Raw genomic sequence first — 19,585 nt, forward strand, 5'->3', positions numbered from 1 at the left:
CTCTCTCTCTCTCTCTCTCTCTCTCTCTCTCTCTCTCTCTCTCTCTCTCTCTCTCTCTTTCCCTCCCTCTCTCCCTCATCATTTTTACTTTTGTGATCATATCTGTCTAATCTGTGTCAGGACGCTAGATGGTAGAAAACTTTTACAGAAAAAGAAAAAAGGCCACTAAATTGAGAGCTAAGTAATAAGCATAAAGTTCTTCTCAGAGAAAGTAGACCCAGACAGCAGCATAAATGTCTGTATGTCTAAGTCTCTGTGTGTATGTATGTAGGCACCTATATGTGTGTATACATTTTGTGTGTGTGTGTGTGTGTGTGTGTATATATATATAGTTATAGATATATATGGTTATAGATATATATATATATATAGTTATAGATATATAGTATATGTGCATGAAAGATATTAAGATAAGAGGAAGAAAGATGGTCATGGTGAGTTCTTGCTGGAGCACACCAAGGTGGTTATCTATCTACCTGAATTATGCAATAAGGAAGTATGCTCTCTTTTCTGGTTATGTATCAGTGAGATGAATGAGAGTCTCCCTAGGTTTGCCAAACCTTACAAAAAATGTCCACTTCTAGTGAATCATGTAGAGACAAATGATCGTATAAAAGAAGCATAGAAAGCACAATTAGACGTTTTGAAGTCCTGGGCAAGAAAATGAAGGCAATAGGGACACAATCCTATATTCCCATCTTACATTGTACATGATCAATTGCCTGCTAGACTTCTACTTGGTTCATAAAATTGTAGGACCATAGCTCTAGAGCTGGAAGGAACCTCAGAAGCTATTTAGTCTAACTCATTCATAAGTGTCACAGGTAGTAAGTGTCAAAATCAGGATTTCAAGCCAAAATCTCTGACTTGAGAGCCAGTGTTCTTTCCATTATATCATCATTGCCTCATACTCTTTCTACCTTGTATCCAATAAGTGATGGTCTTCTAGCCTTAAGGCCAAGAATGATCCATTACTTTTTTTTCAAATTATTTTTACATTTTTATTTAAAGTTTTGAATTCTAAATTCTATCCCTCCCCTCCTGCTCCTCCTCCCTGAAATAATAAGCAATCAGATATGTGTAATTAAATAAAACATTTCCATGTTAGTCATTTTGTACAAGAAGATTCAAATAAAAGGAAAAATGAAAGAAAGAGTAAAAAATAGTGTGTTACAGTCTGTATTCAGTCAACAGCAGTTCTTTCTCTGGAAGTGGATAGTATACTTCATCGTTATTCCCTTGGGATTGTCTTGTATCATTGTGTTGCTGAGAATAGCTAAGTCATTCACAGTTCTTCATAGAACAATATTGCTGTTACTATGTATAACATTCTCCTGGTTCTGTTCACTTCACTATACATCAGTTGTGTAAGTCTCTCCAGGTTTTTCTGAAATCATCCTGCTTGTCATTTCTTAAAGCACAGTAATATTCCATTATAATCATTTGCCACAGTTTGTTCAGCTTTTCCTCAATTGATGGGCATCCATTTGATTTCCAATTCTTAGCCACCACAAAAAGAGCTGCAATAAATATTTTTGTATGAATAGGTCCTTCTCCCCTTTTTTGGATGTCTTTATAATTCACTACTACTGAAGTTATCCCATTTCACTTTGAGCTAGCTCCAATTGTTCTCTTTGAGTGAGATAACATGTAGAGAGTGCTTTGCTAACCTTAAAGCAAGATATAAATGCTATTATTGTCATCATTATCATTACTGTTGTTAGTATTTTTTCTAACATTTTCTAACATTAAGCCTGAATTTGCTCCTTTACAATTTTCACTCATTGCTCCTAGCTCTGCTCTTTAAAGTCAAAACAGAAAAAATGTCTACAAGTGATCTCTTCTATGAGTCAGTCCTTCAGATACTTGAAAACAGCTATAATGCCTTCCATGAATCTTCACTTCTCAAGAGTAAACATTTCTAGTATCTTCAACTAATACTTATATGACATTAACTCAAGTCTCTCCCCAATCCTGGTTGCTCTCCTCTAGACATCCTTTGGTCCTGGAGTAAGGAAAACCCAAGTCCAAAACCAGCCTCAGAATTTACTAGCTATGTGACCCTGGGCAAGTCACTTAACCCGATATACCTTGGCTTCCTCATCTGTAAAATAAGCTGGAGAATAAAATGACAAACCACTTCAGGATCTCTGCCAAGAAAATCTGAAATGGAGTCATGAAGAGCAGGACACTACTGAAACAACTGAGCAACAAAAAGACATACTCTAGTTTGTCACCATCATCATTATCAACAACAAGAAGTATTTATCAAGTGCATACTGCATCAGGAGCTGTACTAACCACTAGGGATAAAGTCCTCAGGAAGTGATCTGACAAGGGCAGAGGATTATTATTACCTTCCTAGTCTTGAATGTTGTCTACCTTGATGCATCCAAAAATTGAATTACCTTTCATGACTTCTGCATCACACTTTTAACACAGTTTTTAGTCCTTTGCAGTTCCTAAGTAAAACCATTTCTGTCTACTCCAGCCCACACTGATCTTTCCCTCTTATAACCTCTTTTACCTTTATTCTCTACATCACTAATTAGCACCTTATCACATGCTGTTTTAATCTCTATTTAATGAATGTTTCAGTGTTTTGAACACTTAGTGTTAATAAATGTTTTATGATTGAATCTTTTCCATACAACTGGACTAAAACAACTTGTAGGTAAAAGCTCCATCAGAAATTTTGTGAGATTTTCTTTTTTAACGTAAAGGTGGGTTCCAAATTATCCCACTCTTTTTTTAGCTTTGATACATTAAATGAGTGAGAATGCCTCAATTACTCACTCACTCATAGTCCTTAGACTAAATGCTTAAAAACCTTAGAATGTTGCAAAAGAATCATGTTCAGATAGATCAAGGAAACTAGGCTACATCCCAGTTATCAAGAGAATTGATAAGGATTTAATTCCATAGACTAAAGGAAGTGTGGCTTATCAGCACATCCCTGAAGAGAATGCACTTCTATTCTACCTATGAGGCTAGGATGCTGATGGGAAGTTAGGAATTCCAGCAACCTCTGGACCCTTCAAAGATCACATGGTTCTCCTCCAGGCAAAGTGGAAAGGGAAAAGGAAACCTCTCCAAAGCTGACATGAAGACCTCTCCTCCCCCCAAGTTGTTTCTCCTCAGGGATGTACTAGAAAGCCATACTTGCTTGATTTCTGGAATTGATTCCTTCTCAACTTGCTTGATAATTTATAGATGTCAATTACAGTATGCCCAAATTTCCTTCACCTATACAACACAATTCTTATGCAATATTATAGTACTTATTTTAAGACCTATGAATAACTGAGACATTCTCAGATGAGAATATGTTCTGAAATAACAAAGCTAACGTACTGCGATGGTTTGGACTCTACCCTGACATTCACATCCTATGTTCTACAACAACAGAAGACCAAACTTGAATGATGTGAAATTATAATGACCAAGCTTGAAGAAGAAACAGAGATGAACATTCCTCCATTCCTTACAGATATGGGAGACTATGTTATAGAACATTACATAGAATGTTGGATTTGATTGATAACATTGGGTAATTTTGCTGAGATTTTTTTTCTTTTTTTTATTTGTTGTCATCAGAGATGAATCTCTAGGAAGGAGAGGGAAGAAAGATTTATTATAAATGCTAAAAAAAATAATTTAATTTAAAAATTAAATTTAAAATATTTCTACATTCTAAAAATTCCATATATTAATGTCCTTCTTAGGGAAGTGAAGAAGCATTTTGTGAGTCCTACTATGTGCCAGACACTGTACTAAGCTCTTTACAAACATCATCTTACTCGATTCTCACAATAACCTAACAAAGTAGGTGCTGTTGTCCCCATTTTGTAGATGAGGAAACTAAGGCAAACAGTGGTTAAATGACTTGCCCAGGGTCACACAGTTAGTAAATATCTGAGACTCGATATGAACTCGTCTTCCTGACTCCAGGCCCAGTGCTCTATCCACTGCACCAACAATTACCTTCTAGCTTTTTCTATAGCTTGAAATTCTTTGTTTAAAATTTTCTTACAGTTCTAACATTCCAGTTTCATCAACATCAATTTGATATCTTCAAATGCTTATCCATGTGCTAAATTTGTTGCATGTTCTTCCAAGGTGGAGTGATACTTTCTTCCTTCTATGTCCATCATCTATACAAGACTAGACACCTGATAGAGAGCAGAAAGAATACACACTAATGCACAAAATATGAAGACAATTTCTCTACTAAAACATACACATCTTCCTGCTAGTACCAGGAGACATTACGTTATAATAGATGCAAAAATATGTGTTTATTAAACAGTGCTCATGGGACTTAAGAATGTAGCTTTGTTGTTTTCAGTGAGTTTTCTTTATCCAAAAGAGAGTTTTCTTTAAAAGAACAGAAAAGTACATGGAAATATAAAAGTGGGATCCATGCAGGTTTGATGACCTTTTTCCAAAGGATACTTTTGAGAACGAAAGCTTTCAACAATACCTGCTAACATTCTTGCTTAAAACAACATAAAATGATACATTTCCATAACTATTTGGAGAAAAATGTAGAATTGAGGATTGTTAGATCCTCTCTAAAAATTACTTTTACAAAACATTTACTCTTAAATAGTGTTGTGTAGTAGATAGGAATCAGAAAAGACTTGGGTTCAAATTTTGAATCTGCTGGATATTTGATGTGTTATGAACAAACATTTAACCTCTCAATTAACCCTGGGCAGCATTCTAAAATTCTAAATCACAGATAAATTGATAGTCTGCAGGAACAGAAAAATTTCTACACAAGCAGTTTCCTCATGCCAATAAGATAACAAGTCCAATTCTGCCATGAATAAAAATGTAAATAGAGATAGAGATAGTTATGAATTACCAAAAATTAATTGATAGACGAAAGGAATTTGGACTTAGAAACAGAAGACCTGCATCCAAGACCTGACTACAATCTACCTATATGATCAAAGGCAAAATGCTTAAATTTTCTGTGCCTTGGTTCCAAAGAACAATTGAAAAAATACATCTTTTTCGCTTCTTTGGAGAGGTGAGGGACTATGAGTGTGTAATATTTCACATGCTGTCAGCTAGGACTGAAGTGTTGTCTGGTTTCACTAAACTTTTTTTTTCTTCTTTAAAGCACACACACACACACGGACATATGTTATTAGGGGCTGTGTACTAGATAAAGAAGGGGGAGGGATACATTTTGAAATGAAGGTGATGCTAAAACAAAAGATAGAAATAAAAATAAGACAAAACAAAAAATTATTTAAAGGGGAGAGACTTTTTCAGAAATGATAACTATAGAAGAAGAGTTTTGTGTCAGGAAATTTTGCTTCAGAGGTTGGTCAATATCAGTATACATCATTCAGTTTCAGTATTTTTGTTCTTTTCCATGTTTCTTTTGAGTTACTGTAATTATGCTTTGAAAAGGGCTCACCATGCTGGGTGGTCCTTTGCTAGTGTCTCCCAAGTCTCACAATCAATTCCAAAGTTCTTAAGAGAGACCTTGAAAGGGTCCTTGTATTGCTTCTTCTGACCACCATGTGAGTACCTGCCTTGAGTGAGTTCTCCATAAAATAGTCTTTCAGTCAAACATACATATATTTGGCATTCAAACAATGTGGCCAGCCCATTGGAGTTGCACTCACTGTAATAGGCTATGAATACTTGTGAGTTTAGCTCCAAACAGGACCTCAGTGTCCAGTACCTTATCTTGCCAGGTGATTTTCAGAATCTTCCTAAGACAATTCAAATGGAAATGATCCAGTTTCCTGGCATGCCACTGGTAGACTGCCCAGATTTCACAGGCACACAACAAGGAGGTCAGCACAACAGCTTAATAGACCTTCAGTTTGGTAGGCAATCCAACACCCCTTCTCTCCCACACTTTTCTTTGAAGCCTCCCAAACACTGAGATGCAGTGCATGCATCTACCTCATTATTTATCCATGTATACATCCTTGGAAAGTCTACTGCTGAGGTAAGTGAACTTATCCACAGTATTCAAAATTTCATTTGCTTAAACTGGTGGTTCCACATATGGTGTGGTGCTGGCTGGTGTAGAACCTCTGTTTTCTTGGTGTTGATTTTTAGGCCAAAATTAGCACAAGCAGCAGAGAATCTATCCATATTTTATTGCACCTCAGCCCTCAGAGACTGCACTGAGTGCACAATCATCTGTCTGTGAACAAAAAATCATGCACCAACTCTCCCTCCACTTTAGTTTTAGCTTGTAGCCTTTTCAAGTTGAATAATTTACCATCAGTACAGTAGCTGACCTCAATGCTATTTTCATCCTCGTTGAAGGCTTCTGACAACATTGCTGAAAACAACATGCTCAAAAATATGGAAGCAAGCACACAGCCCTGCTTCATTCCATTGGGAACTGGGAAAGTGCTAGAGCAGGGGTGGGCTACATGTGACCTTCTAGGTCCTTGGGTGAGGCCTTTTGACTGAGTTCAAATTTTACAGAACAAATTCTTTTATCAAGGGCATTGGTTCTGTGAAGTTTGGATTCAGTTAAAGAGCCACACCTGAGGATTTAGGGAGCCACATGTGGCCTCAAGGCCACAGGTTCCCCATCCCTGTGCTAGAACATTGTCTATTATCCAGAACTCAAACAAGCATGCCATGATGAAAATGATGTATAATACTGATGAACTTCTCTAGACAACCAAATTTTGAAGTCAAGGGAACTGAAACCATATCTCCCCACATCACCATCCCCTCTCCCAGAATCCTTGAGTTTGGTTAGCATCTCTATGCTAATTCCCAGATCTATCAATACAACTTATATCTTACTCTTGAGCTCCATTACCACATCACCGATTGCCTTTTGGATACCTTGAATTTAGTGTCTTATGTGCATCTTAAGCTCAACATGTCCAAAACTGAATCAATTATCTTTCCCCAAAACTATTTCTTCTACTTTACTTTCCTATTGCTGTCTCTAATATACCACTACCCTCCCAGTTACCCGGGTTTACAACCTTAGGTCATCCTTGATGTCTCACTCACCCTCATCCTGTATACCTAATCTATCGTTAAATGCTGTCATTTTCACCTTCACAAGATTTCTCATATATATCCCCTTCTCTCCACTCACAGCCACCACCCTTATCCAGGCTCATCTTTCAACTGGACTATTACAATAGCTCTCTACTCAGTCTCCATTTTTCCATGGCTGCCAAAGTGATTTTCTATATTACCCCCCCTACTCAATAAACTTCAATGGCCCCATATTACCTCCAAAATCAAATATAAACTCCTCTGGTTACTAAATTCCTTTACAATTAGACCTTTCCTGCCTTTCTAATCTACTGCCTTATTCCACTTCATGTTTGTTTTAATGTTCTAGTAATTCTGGCCTTCTTGTCCTTAGCACATAACATTCCATTTCCCTACTCCAGGTCTTTCAGCTACCTGTACCCAATGCCTGGAATGTTCTCCCTCCTCATCTCTGATTCCCAGCAACTTTGTCTTCCTTAAAATCTCACATCTATTCCAATTTTATGCAGGAGGCTTTTCCCAACACCGACTCTCCCCAAGTCCCCTCACTCTAAGATTACCTTTCATTTATTGTATATATATATACATACATATACATGTATATACATGTATATGTATATACATGTATATACGTGTATAAAATATATCTCCTATATAAAGTTATTTGTATGTTATCTTCCTCATCAGACATAGTTGCTTAGGGTCAAGGACTGTGTTTTTGCCTTTCTTTGCATCCTTCACTCTTACCATATGCCTAGGACATAGTAATCATTTAATAAATGCTTATTTGACATTGACATTTAATAAATGCTTATTTATTAACTAATAAATGAATACCCTTAAGAAGCATTTGTCTTTTTTGTCCAACATGTGATTTCATTAATGTAGGAAAATCCCTCCCTTGGTTCAATTCAACAACTGCTCTGCAGTTTATAGTCTTAGCTTCCTGAAGCACTAATTGATTAGGTTATTTCCTAAAGGTAACGTCCAGTAAGGATCAGAGGTAACTCTTTATGATTCCAAAGCTGGCCTTCCAACTACTACAAATGCCTTTAATAGCCCCATCAGAAAACTTTAATTGAAAGATAATTCTAACTTTTTTTTTCATTGAAATTTTTTCCCAATAACTTCCACTCTAATTCTAATGTTTCTTCATGGACTCAAGAAGAAACAATCAAATCCCTCTTCTGCAGGACAGCCCTTTGAAGCTTTTGGGTGTTTGTTTTGTTTTGTTTTGCTTTCGTTTTTTAGGTACTAGGGGTATACATCCTAGGTAAGTTAAGGTGAAGAAGAATGTTAGCAGCAGACTCTTCCATACATTCATCTGATTTCCTATAAAGGCCTCTTGCCTTTATCACTTAATAGATTTCTATTCTATTCTATTATAGATCAGTTCTATGTCATTTCCCTCTCTCTAATCAAATGATGGGCTTGCTGCTATCTTCCACACCAAAGTCACCTTATTTTGATTTGAGGCCTCTCTTTGGTCTTCAGATGACTAAACCCAGTGACTTCCATCCCTGTCAATCAAACCTCTCAGTTCCTGTTGAACAAGATAAGTGTCAAAAGGAGCAATTATTGCTTTATTTTCTAACTATAAAGCTCCAGTAGACAGTATAGTGACCACCTCTTTGAATTTCTACAAATTATCTAGTTTTCAACGAATGTTAAAAATTAACCATTTTCTTTTGATTTTGCTTTCCTATATCATAACTACCCAGTAATTTGAAATACTGAGAGATGAGTCTAATATTCAAAAAAAATTACTTATTTATCTAACTTTAAACAAGTTCCCAATTAATTCTTTTCTTCCCTAAATGAATTCTGAACCCTTGGTTCTTTGTCTTTGAGAACTGCACTATTTGTTCTAAGAATTAGCATATAAATGCATGTGTATATATTAAAGCATATATATGCATGGTAGGGAAATTAATTTTCCCTCTATCCCTACAATCTCTGAATTATTTTTGTTGCTTATCTTTTATTGTTGGAGGGGGGCAATTTATTGATATATTTTCAGGAAGCTTATACAGATTCATTTAGGAAAAAAGTTTTAAAGCTATCAAAAAAATGGTAATGGGGTTTTCCTCTTTGCATTGAAGCTGATATAGAAACTACAATCTTACTTAGACAAACATTTGGTATTCCTCATAAATCTCTATATTCTCGGATTATCTATAACCTCCCAAGCAGGCAAACTCTTAAAGAAAGGGAAAGGAAATCCAAAAGAAAGCATCAGGCAAGTAACAATTAGTTGGAGGTACTGGCATTCAGTTCATTATCAACCAATTCCCTCATGGTGTTTTCCTTACTCCTAAAGCTACCTTCTTTCCCAGGTATAGACTGACAAAACCTGGCCTAGAGAATACCCAAGAAACAATCTCCAGACTTCCTGTAGCTGAGGAATACTACAATAAGCTGCACAGGAAAAAAAAAAGGGAGGAAAGGCACTTGGGAAGTCACAACCAACTGTGATAGCTAGGGTTACCAGTTTGAGAGATTCCATCCCACTCTTTCTCATTCAAATGCTTCTTTAAGCACCTGGAATGGCTGCACCTGGAAATCAAGTCTGCCCTCCCCAGTACAAAGAAGGAATGGTTATAATAGCTAGCTTTAATTTTAGCTTTCTTCCTAGTGATCATCCCAATTCTCAGCATTGGAAGAAAACACGAATCCTCTCTATTAAAACCCCAACAACTTGGTCATCCACTATCCACTCAATGATCTTCAATAATGGGGAATTCACACTTCTCCAAAAAACCATTCCACTTTGGAACAATTTTAATTATTAAGAAGATTTTCTTTATGTTGAGCCTAAATTTGCCTCTCTGGAACTTCATCCTAGTTTTGTCTGTACTCTGGAATTATGCCAAATAAGACCACTCTCTCTTTCACATGACAGTCCTTCAAGTACTCAGTACTCAAGTACTCAGCTATTAATACATCTCAGTCTTTCTTTCTCCAGGCTAAATATCCCTAGTTCATTCAACCAATCCTTGTCGGGCATGGTTTTGAGTCTTCTCAACCTTCTGATTGCCAGTGCCTAGACAAACTGCAACTTGTCAATATTCTTAAAATGTAGTACTGAGAACTGAATACAATCTTCCACATGTGATTCAAGTATGGGATCCTGCCTATTCTTCCTCAGAACTCTTTGAAATATGCTCTCTAAAAATCAAGGCTATGCATTACACTATACACCCAGTGTTTCTGGCCTTACCTCATATGAATTTTTTCCTGTAATTTTCCTATGATTTCTAGATAAACAACTAAGGGTTTTCCCCCTTATTGGTTTAAATCAGGAATAAAAAGGCAGTTCCCATAATGCTTTCTCAACATTCTTAAGAATGAAATTATCATTCAGGCAAATTAAGTAAAAGGAAGTTGATGGCGAGTATATACAGATTGATGTAGTCTCCATGTGGAAGAGAATGGGAAACCTGCTTCAGTTACAGAATGCCCATACATGCTTCAAATCAGGTAGCAGGGTCCTTCCATTATACATCATCACGCCTTTCTGGAAGCAGGTCTCCCAGCCTCTTCTGCATGGGGATTGTGTCAGCCTCCTATTCCTATCTCTTATATAAGAATTCCATGTCAGGTTTGTGATCCATTTAAGGAACTCATCATACTGACTAGGAATTTTTTAAATATACTCTCACTAGAGTATTTTTGTTTCTTTCTGTTTTTGTTACTTCCTCCATTGATTCCCAACCATATGCTGAACACCATGCTTCCTCTTACATTTCATCTTCTTGAGATATAATACGATACAATACAATACAATACAATACAATACAATACAATACAATATAATAAAATACAATACAATGATATACTCTAGCCTGGGTCCCTTAGGAGCTCATGTTCATCTTCCCCTAGTCATACACCCTATACTCCTTCAAAACCAAAATCAACATACCACTATGGTGTTCAAGATCAAAAGCCAAGTTCAAAATGGATACATGATTTAGACATAATGGGCAATAACATAAGCATATTAAGGGAGCATGGAATATTTTATCTGTCAGGTTTATAGATAAGAGAAGAATTTATGACCAATAGAGATAGATGGGATATAAAATGGTAATTTTGATTATATTAAATTGAAAAGCTTTTGCACAAACAAAACCAATGCAACAAAGATTGTAAGAAAAGGAAACTAGTAGAAATTTTTAGAGCAAGCTTCTCTGATAAAAGCCTCATCTCTCAAATATATGGAGAACTGAGTCAAATTTATAAGAATAAAAGTCATTCCTCAATTGATAAGTGGTTAAAGGATATGAGTAGGCAGTTTTCAGAAGAAGAAATCTATAAAAGCTATCTATGGTCATATAAAAAATGCTCTAAATCACTATTGATTAGAAAAATGCATATTAAAACAACTCTGAGGTACCACCTCACACCTATCAGATTGGCTATAATGACAGAAAAGGAAAATAACAAATGTTGGAAGGGATGTGGAAAAATAGGGACACTAATGCATTGTTGATGGAGTTGTGAACTGATCCAACAATTCAGGAGAGCAATTTGGATCTATGCCCAAAGGGCTATAAAACTGTGTATAACCTTTGACCTAGCAATACCACTACTAAGTCTGCATCCCAAAGAGATAAAAAAAAAAGGGAAGAGCATATATGTACAAAGTTATTTATAACAGCTCTTTTATGGTGAATGGGGAATTCAAGGGACACCCATCAATTGAGGAATGGCTGAATACATTGTGGTATATGATTGTGATGGAATACTATTGTGCAGTATGAAATGATGAGCAGGATGGTTTCCAAAAAACCTGGAAGGGGGGAAGCTAGGTGGCACAGTAGATAGAGCACTGGTCCTGGATTCAAGAGGACCTGAGTTGAAATCCGGCCTCAGACACATAACACTTACTAGCTGTGTGACCCTGGGCAAGTCACTCAACCCCATTGCCTAGACCAAAAAACATAAAAATAAAAATAAAAAATAAAAAAAAAACCTGGAAAGACTTACATGAAGCAAAGTGAAGTGAGCAGAACCAGGAATATATTGTGCATGGTAACAGCAATATTGTATGATAATCAATTACGAATGACTTAACTATTCTCAGTAGAACAATCATCCAAGACAATTCCAAAGGACTTATGATGAAAAATGCTACCCACCTCCAGAGAAGAACTGATGAAGTCTGAATAAAGATTGGAGTATATATTTTTTTCCTTTATTTTTCTTGGCGATTTCTTTTTGGTCTGTGTTTTCTTTCACAACATGGCTAAGATGGAAATATGTTTTGCATGACTACATGTGTATAATTTATATCAAATTGTTTGCTTCTCAAGGAGGGAGAAAAAAGGGAGGGAGAGAACTGTGAATTCATATTTTAAAAAAACTGAATGTTAGAAATTGGGTTTACAAGTAATTGGAAAAAGTTAAAAATATAAGAAATTTAAGATAAGAGGTCAATAGAAAGGAGGACTCTAAACATTAAATCATCTATTTGAAAGCCATTTTCCCTCTCTGAGTCTCAGTTTCCTTCTTAGCAAAATGAAAAGGTTTGCACAACATCTTTTCTGAGGTCCCTTCCAGGACAGACATTCCTGATTCTGAGTTAAAAGGAACATAAGAAGAACCAGGGGTTGAAAGATGAGGGGACTGATTTTCATTGTCAGCCCTTAATGAAGGAAATTGGACTAGGGCAGAATAGACGTGCACTGAACTCAGTCAGTAAGAACTCTAGCATACAAGGTGGTTAATTCTTCTTATAAAAATTAAATTGCAAGAAGGAGGGGGAGGGGAAAAGAAAGGCCAGAACCAGCAATACTGATAGTATTTCTCTTATCTCAGATTTTTTTCAAATGCCACCTAAACTCTCTGTTGAAGTTAGTATTTAAAATATGCGAAAGTGAAATCTGAGGTTCTTTGACTATCTCAATACCCACCCTCTTGCCATCAGTGGTAGATTAACAAGGTATGTTGGACACTGTCATGATCTTACATCTTGAGCTTTTGCCAGGACTATAATTTGTTAAAAAAAAATTATTGCTATACTTCCAACTAAGCCAAAGTAATTTTCATTCTATTTGTACTTGCAAAATACCTCTCATATACTACCTCCTTTCTCCTTTAACGCTGCTACTTCTCTGGTGCAGGCCCTCATTAACACATGCCTTGATTATTGAAATAGCCCGCTGACTGGTTCCCCTGCCAACTTGTCTCTCCCCACTCCAGTCTATCCTCCTAAAGTGCAAGCCTGAACACATTACCTCCCTACTCAATAAGCTCCAATGACTCCCTATCACCTCTAGGATCAAATTTAATCCCATGTTTGGAGTTTAAAATTCTTCCTAATCTGACCCCTTCTTATCTTTCTACTCTTTCTACATCTTGCTCCCCCTAAAAGACATTTTCACTGGCTGTTCCCCAGGCCTGCAATTGTCTCTCTTCATCTCCACCTTCAGGTTTCCTGAGCTTTCTTCAGGTCTCAACTAAAATCCACCTCCTATAAGAAACTTTTCTCAGTTTCCCTTAATGCCAACATCTTCCCTCTGAGATTACTTTCTGTCTCCTCTTTCTATATCTTGTGTATACATAGTTGTTTGCATATTTTTTCCTCATTAGACTGAGAGCAGGAACTGTTTTTGCCTTTCTTTGTATTTTCAGCACTTAATACAGTGCCTGGCATACAGTAGGCACTTAACAAATGCATATTGGCCTATTGACTCTACTTGTAGCTGCCAATCAAATCTATAGACCATCTCCCAAGCATGAAAATTAATAGTTTTACCTAAATTTTTTAAAATATTAATTCTCTTGAAGTGCCCCATGCTGAGACTACTTCTTCCTTGACTAAGTGTCACTTGGAACCAATAGAAATTACCTCTAGTCATTTGAGCTCTTTCAGACCATATGGGTTGAAGAGGACCAAAATGTTATCACTATGTCAAAGTCAAGTTACAGTGTGTCCAACTGTGCCTGATCAGACCATTTACTAGTTCAGAATGCTCTACCACAGATCAGATATGAATAGTCCATGTGAACATTTGAGGTAGATTCTCTAAATTTGCACATCTCAAGTTTCTTTTGAGCTACTTCATTTCTACTTTGCTCATAGAGCATGGCACCTTCTTTATGAGGGCACACCATGCTGGGCAGTCCTGTGTCAGTGTCTCCCATGTCACACAATTAATTTCAAAGTTCTTAAGAGAGACCTTGAAAGTGTCCTTGTATCACCTTTTTTAACCACCATGTGAGTACTTGCCCTATGTGAGTTCTCCATAAAATAGTCTTTTAGTCAAAAATGCATTTGACATTCAATCAACATGGCCAGCCCATCAGAATTGCATTCTCTGTGATAGAGTTTGAACACTTGGTGATTTAATCCAATTTAATGAAAGAAAGAAAGAAAGAGAGAAAGAAAGAAAGAAAGAAAGAAAGAAAGAAAGAAAGAAAGAAAGAAAGAAAGAAAGAAAGAAAGAAAGAAAGAAAGAAAGAAAGAATCACTATGCCTGCTGGTGTTTTCTTGCTGTTAATTATTAGGTCAATGTTAGCACAAGCAGCAGAGAATCTATCCGTACTTTATTGCACCTCAGTTTTAGAGGCTGCACTGAGTATGCAATCATCTGCAAACAAAAAATCATGCACCAATGTTCCCTCTAGTCTTGGTTTGTAGCCTTTTCAAGTTGAATAATTTACTGTCAATGCAGTAGTTGACCTCAATATCATTTTTGTCATCATTGAAGGTTTTTGACAACATGACTGAAAACATCATGCTAAAAATTAGCATTGGAACAAGAGGCTCTTGTTTCATTCCATTGATGACTGAGAAAGCATGAAAGCATTGTCTATTACCCAAAACCCAAGCAAGCATGACCTCATGAAACTGACTTACAATAGTGATGAACTTCTCAAGGCAACCAAATTTTGACATAATTTTCCATAAGCTCTCCAGAATGACAGTATCAAAGGCCTTGGTGAGATTGACAAATATTGTGTATGAACCTCTGTTCTACTCCCAGCATTTCTCCTGGAGTTCTCAGGCAACAGACACCATATCAAACATTAATTGGCCCTTTTTGAAGCCACATCGGCTTTCAGGTAGATGGCCATCTTCCAGGTGAAGGATCAGCCTATTAAGGCCTCTGGAAAGAAACTTGCCAGTAATGACTAAGAGAGAGATCCCTCTGTGATTGTCACAGGACAATTTATTCCCTTTACCTTTATAAAGATGGACAATGGAGGTGTCCTTGAACTCCTGGGAGATAACCTCCTCTTGCCATATAATCTGAAAAAAATCAGTCAGCTTTTGTATGAGCAATGGACCCCCACCTTGTAAATCTCAGCTGGAAGAGAATTAGCAATAATATTATTTTATGGAGGATAGTATAATAATACTAATGATATCCTCACAACAACTCTAGAAGGTAGCTGTTGTTATCTCCATTTTAAAGATGAATAAACAGAGGCAAACGGAGGTTAAATAAATTTCCCTGGGTCACACAGCTAGTGTCTAAGGTCAAATTTCAACTCAGGTCTTCCCTAGTCCAGGTCCAGGTCTCTGTTCACTATTGCACCTCCTATTGGCCATAAGTGAAGTCATTTATCCAACATCTGACATTCGCATAAACTAGACCCCCTTGACTGCCCTTCATTTGACCACCATGCAAAGTCTGAACTCTCTTCTGGATGAAAAGCATTCAGACAGTTACCCACGAGATAAAGGCATCTCTCTTTACGGCTCCGAATCACAACACCCTGAGTGCTCCCCCAGATGCTACTCGGCAGAACAGCACAGGCTCGACAGGTTGTTTTCTGAGTCACTACCAAAAGCCATATGCTCAGCAGTGGCAATTACAGTTGGTGATAACTCCATTGGAAACAATGATAATTACATGGTAAGGCAACCATGTTATCTCCCATACACCTGGTATATAATACCTGTCATCACCACGATGACAAGAGAGATGCTTTTTAATATTGCTCCAATGTGCCTGTGGTGATGTTTTCCTCTGTTTGACTTTGGGAGGTCTCCTGTCATTGTTAGCGATCGTAAAAAGCGTGCAGCAAGCAAGCAGAGACAATACCAGTAGGGGGTGATTCAGGTTTTTACAGTATCCACAGATTTCAGAAGGCACTAGAGGTTTGTTCTCTGGGCCAACTGCATTCATGGCATAGCATGACAGATATGTGACATGATTCAGATGAGCAAATCAATAAGCATTCATTAAGGACCAATTATATGCCAGAAACTCTGCTAGTACTAGGGATGAAAATACAAGTGAGACAATTCCTGTCTTCAAGGAGTTGACAGCTTACATTTTACTGGGAATGGGAAACATAACAGGTAAATATAAGAGATATAGAAATGTAAATAGATACAATATCTCCACACACACACACACACACACGTATGAGAGAGTCACAATGACATAATGAATGATGAGCCATCCTTGGAACCCAGAAAACCTGGATTCAAGTCTCACCTCTAATGTGTATTGGCTATGTATCTCTGGGCAAGAGCACTTAATGCCCTAAGCAACTCTCTAAGGCTATAGGTAGTAGAGAAATTAGAAACCTGAACTGGTAGAGGAGGTCTCCTTACCTAGGAGCTCCACACATCAATGAAATCACCAATATAATTCCTGTCTCCTATCCATTTTTGCACAAGGATATATAGATAGAAAGATAGTTGGATATGCCTATATATTCATATTTTATTTACAGCTACGTATTTATGTGTATTATGTTGTTGCTGTTCAGTTGTTTCAGTCATATCCTACTCTTTGTGGCCCCATTTGGGGTTTTCTTGGCAAAGATACTGGAGTGGTTGGCCATTTCCTTCTCCAGCTCATTTTACATATAAGAGAACTGTGGCAAACAGGGTTAAGTGACTTGCCCAGGGTCACATAGATAGTAAGTGTCTGAGACTGGATTTGAACTCAGGTCTTCCTGACTCCAGGCCATGTGTTCCATCCTATTCTTTTTTTAAAAATGTCACCAAATTCAGGGACTGTTCTATTATATCACAGGGGCCACTGAGTACAAAAGTTTTGGTCACTTTCAGGGAAAATGATTCTGTTCTCAAGATCCCTTTATGGCTCAACCAGTCAATATGCATTTATTAAGACTGTGCTAGGTGCTATGCATATAAAGACAAAAATTAAATCATCCTTGCCTTCAAGAAGCTTATATTCTATTAAGTGAACCTACATGTACACACATACATATATATCTATAGATATAGATATCTATATCTATAGATATATACACATATATATATATACATATTTGTATACAAAGTAACAGGCTACTCTGTTTCTGTTCTACTTTTCCTTATACAGACCCAAACAGGAAAAAGAACCAGCTTTGATAGTGGAGAAACATAAAAATAAAACAAGTTTTTAAAAACCTGAAGCAAAAACATGAAAACAGACTTTAGCTAAGGCATTTACCTTCCAGATTGGTCTTAGTGAGTTTATTTATGGCCCCATCAGAGCAGCAGGGCTCTGGGAAGGGATTGACTTAATTGGCCCACTGCCTAAGCCAGCTGTGACTCTGGTGCTCATTGGAGAGTATGGCCCTGTAAATGCAGGACACACTTAAAAAGTGAAAGGTTAAGAAATTGAGTATAAACCTACCCTAAGCCTCATTGAGGACATATTCACTTATTCCCCATAATTTTGTTCATGTGGCTACAGGGGAGAGGATAGGAAGATGTTAGCAACATGGTGTAATGAAAGAAGACCTGGACTAGCAATCAAGAAGGATCAGGGTTCGAATACCAATTCCTACTCTACCAGTTGAATGTCTCCTGGGTAAGTCACTTTTTTCCCTCTAAGCCTTAATTTTCTCAACTGTAAAATTGGGGTAATTTGCCCTTGAATGCTTGATATCTGTGGTACATTTGACAATTGACCACCTTTGCTTCCTGTATATTCAATTCGTGATGGCTTTTATTTACTGTCTCTTCTTCTCAAGTAATATAGCACCTTCCTCATCATCTTTCTCTCCCCTACAATCCTTGCTCTGATCCTAGGGGATTCAATAGCCATGTTAATACTTCCTTAAACTTTACTCTCCTAATTCCTAAGTCTCCATAAATTCCAGGGACCCCTCCATCAGGTCACCTCAGCCATCCACAAGGATGGTCATAGCCTAGATCTCACCATTGCCTATGAGTAATGATGAGATCCACTTCCTTAATCTGACTTTTAACTGAAACCCCCTCTATGTATTTTCTCCCCCTACTAGAGTATGAGCTTCTTGAGGGCAGATATTGTCTTAGTTTTCTCTCTGGACCTGGAGCCTTTAGTATAGGGCTTTGCAAACAGTTACCAATGAACAAATACTTTTATGCTTGTTCATTCAATTAACTTTAGAGAGGTACTATACATACTATGTAGAATTGTCTAGAATTGTTATATTATCAGCAATTACTCTTTCCCTGTAGCACTTGCATAATGACTATAATTTCCTCTACTTCTTCCTCAGATGGTCCTCTCTGGCAAAACATCACCTAACTATAACCTTGCTCCAGCTTGTTCCTCATAAACAGAATGAAATCCCACTTCTGTTTCCCACTTAAACTATTTCCACTTTGCTTTCATTCGGTGAAATTCTTTGATAGAAGAAAAGAAGGAAGGAAGAAAGGAAGGAAGCAAGGAAGGAAGGAAGAAGGAAGGAAGGAAGGAACGAACATATTGTATTGGTCTGAATATAAGCCGCACTTTTTTTTCATTAATCATACCTACATATATACTGAAGATTATCTATAATTGCATTCTTAGTAATGAAAGTGACACAGAGCAGTAATGACAAAAATAAGTGAAACATCTAAATTTGAACTAAAGGAAATGTCACCTAAAATAACCTTTCACAGTAAATATATTACTTTACAAATGTGACCATTATACAAGTCCTTGACATAAAAAATACAAGTACATCTAGAGAGACTTCTCATTTTTCTGGCTTGTTGCCCCTGCCTCACTGATTTGGTAACTTCACTGCCTGACAGTACCCGAACCCCAACGGTAGTGACCAATTCACAAGTCTCAAAATATGAACAGTTTTATTCATAAATGAATAGAAACCAAAAGAGTCCATATCTGAGCTTGAGTCTGATAGGCATTTGCTTAGTATCATTACCCAAAAGGAATGACACCCATCAGAATGCAACCCTTTCCCCACTAACTTGAGTGGCTTCAGTGACCTACAGTACTTAACTGGACAGGGCTCTAGCAGGAGATAATCTGAGATTGTTTTTCACACGGATGCTACCCTCTGTCTCTCTGTGCAGCATTTTTCTTTTCTAGCAACTTGTCTCCATCTGCTTTCAGTAGACTTCATCCGCTATTCTTTCCTGTTACTGTCTTCTGAAACTGTATCCTCACTTTGCTGCATCTCCCTGCAAGAAGAGACATCTTACCACAGACCACATATGCTACCCTCCACAGCTCTGCCTCCTATAGCTCTAGCTCTCCTGGGCTCTAGCTGGCTATTAATCAGAGACTACCACCACCACACCTACCCCTTCCACATTTGTCTTCTATCAAGCAACTTGCTATTGTCCTCCGTGCCCAGCAGATGGCAATCACTCCCTTTCCCAGGG

The sequence above is a fragment of the Phascolarctos cinereus genome, unplaced genomic scaffold, assembly GCF_003287225.1.
Source record: "Phascolarctos cinereus isolate Bilbo 61053 unplaced genomic scaffold, phaCin_HiC Scaffold_726;HRSCAF=1367, whole genome shotgun sequence".
Classification (NCBI taxonomy): domain Eukaryota; kingdom Metazoa; phylum Chordata; class Mammalia; order Diprotodontia; family Phascolarctidae; genus Phascolarctos; species Phascolarctos cinereus.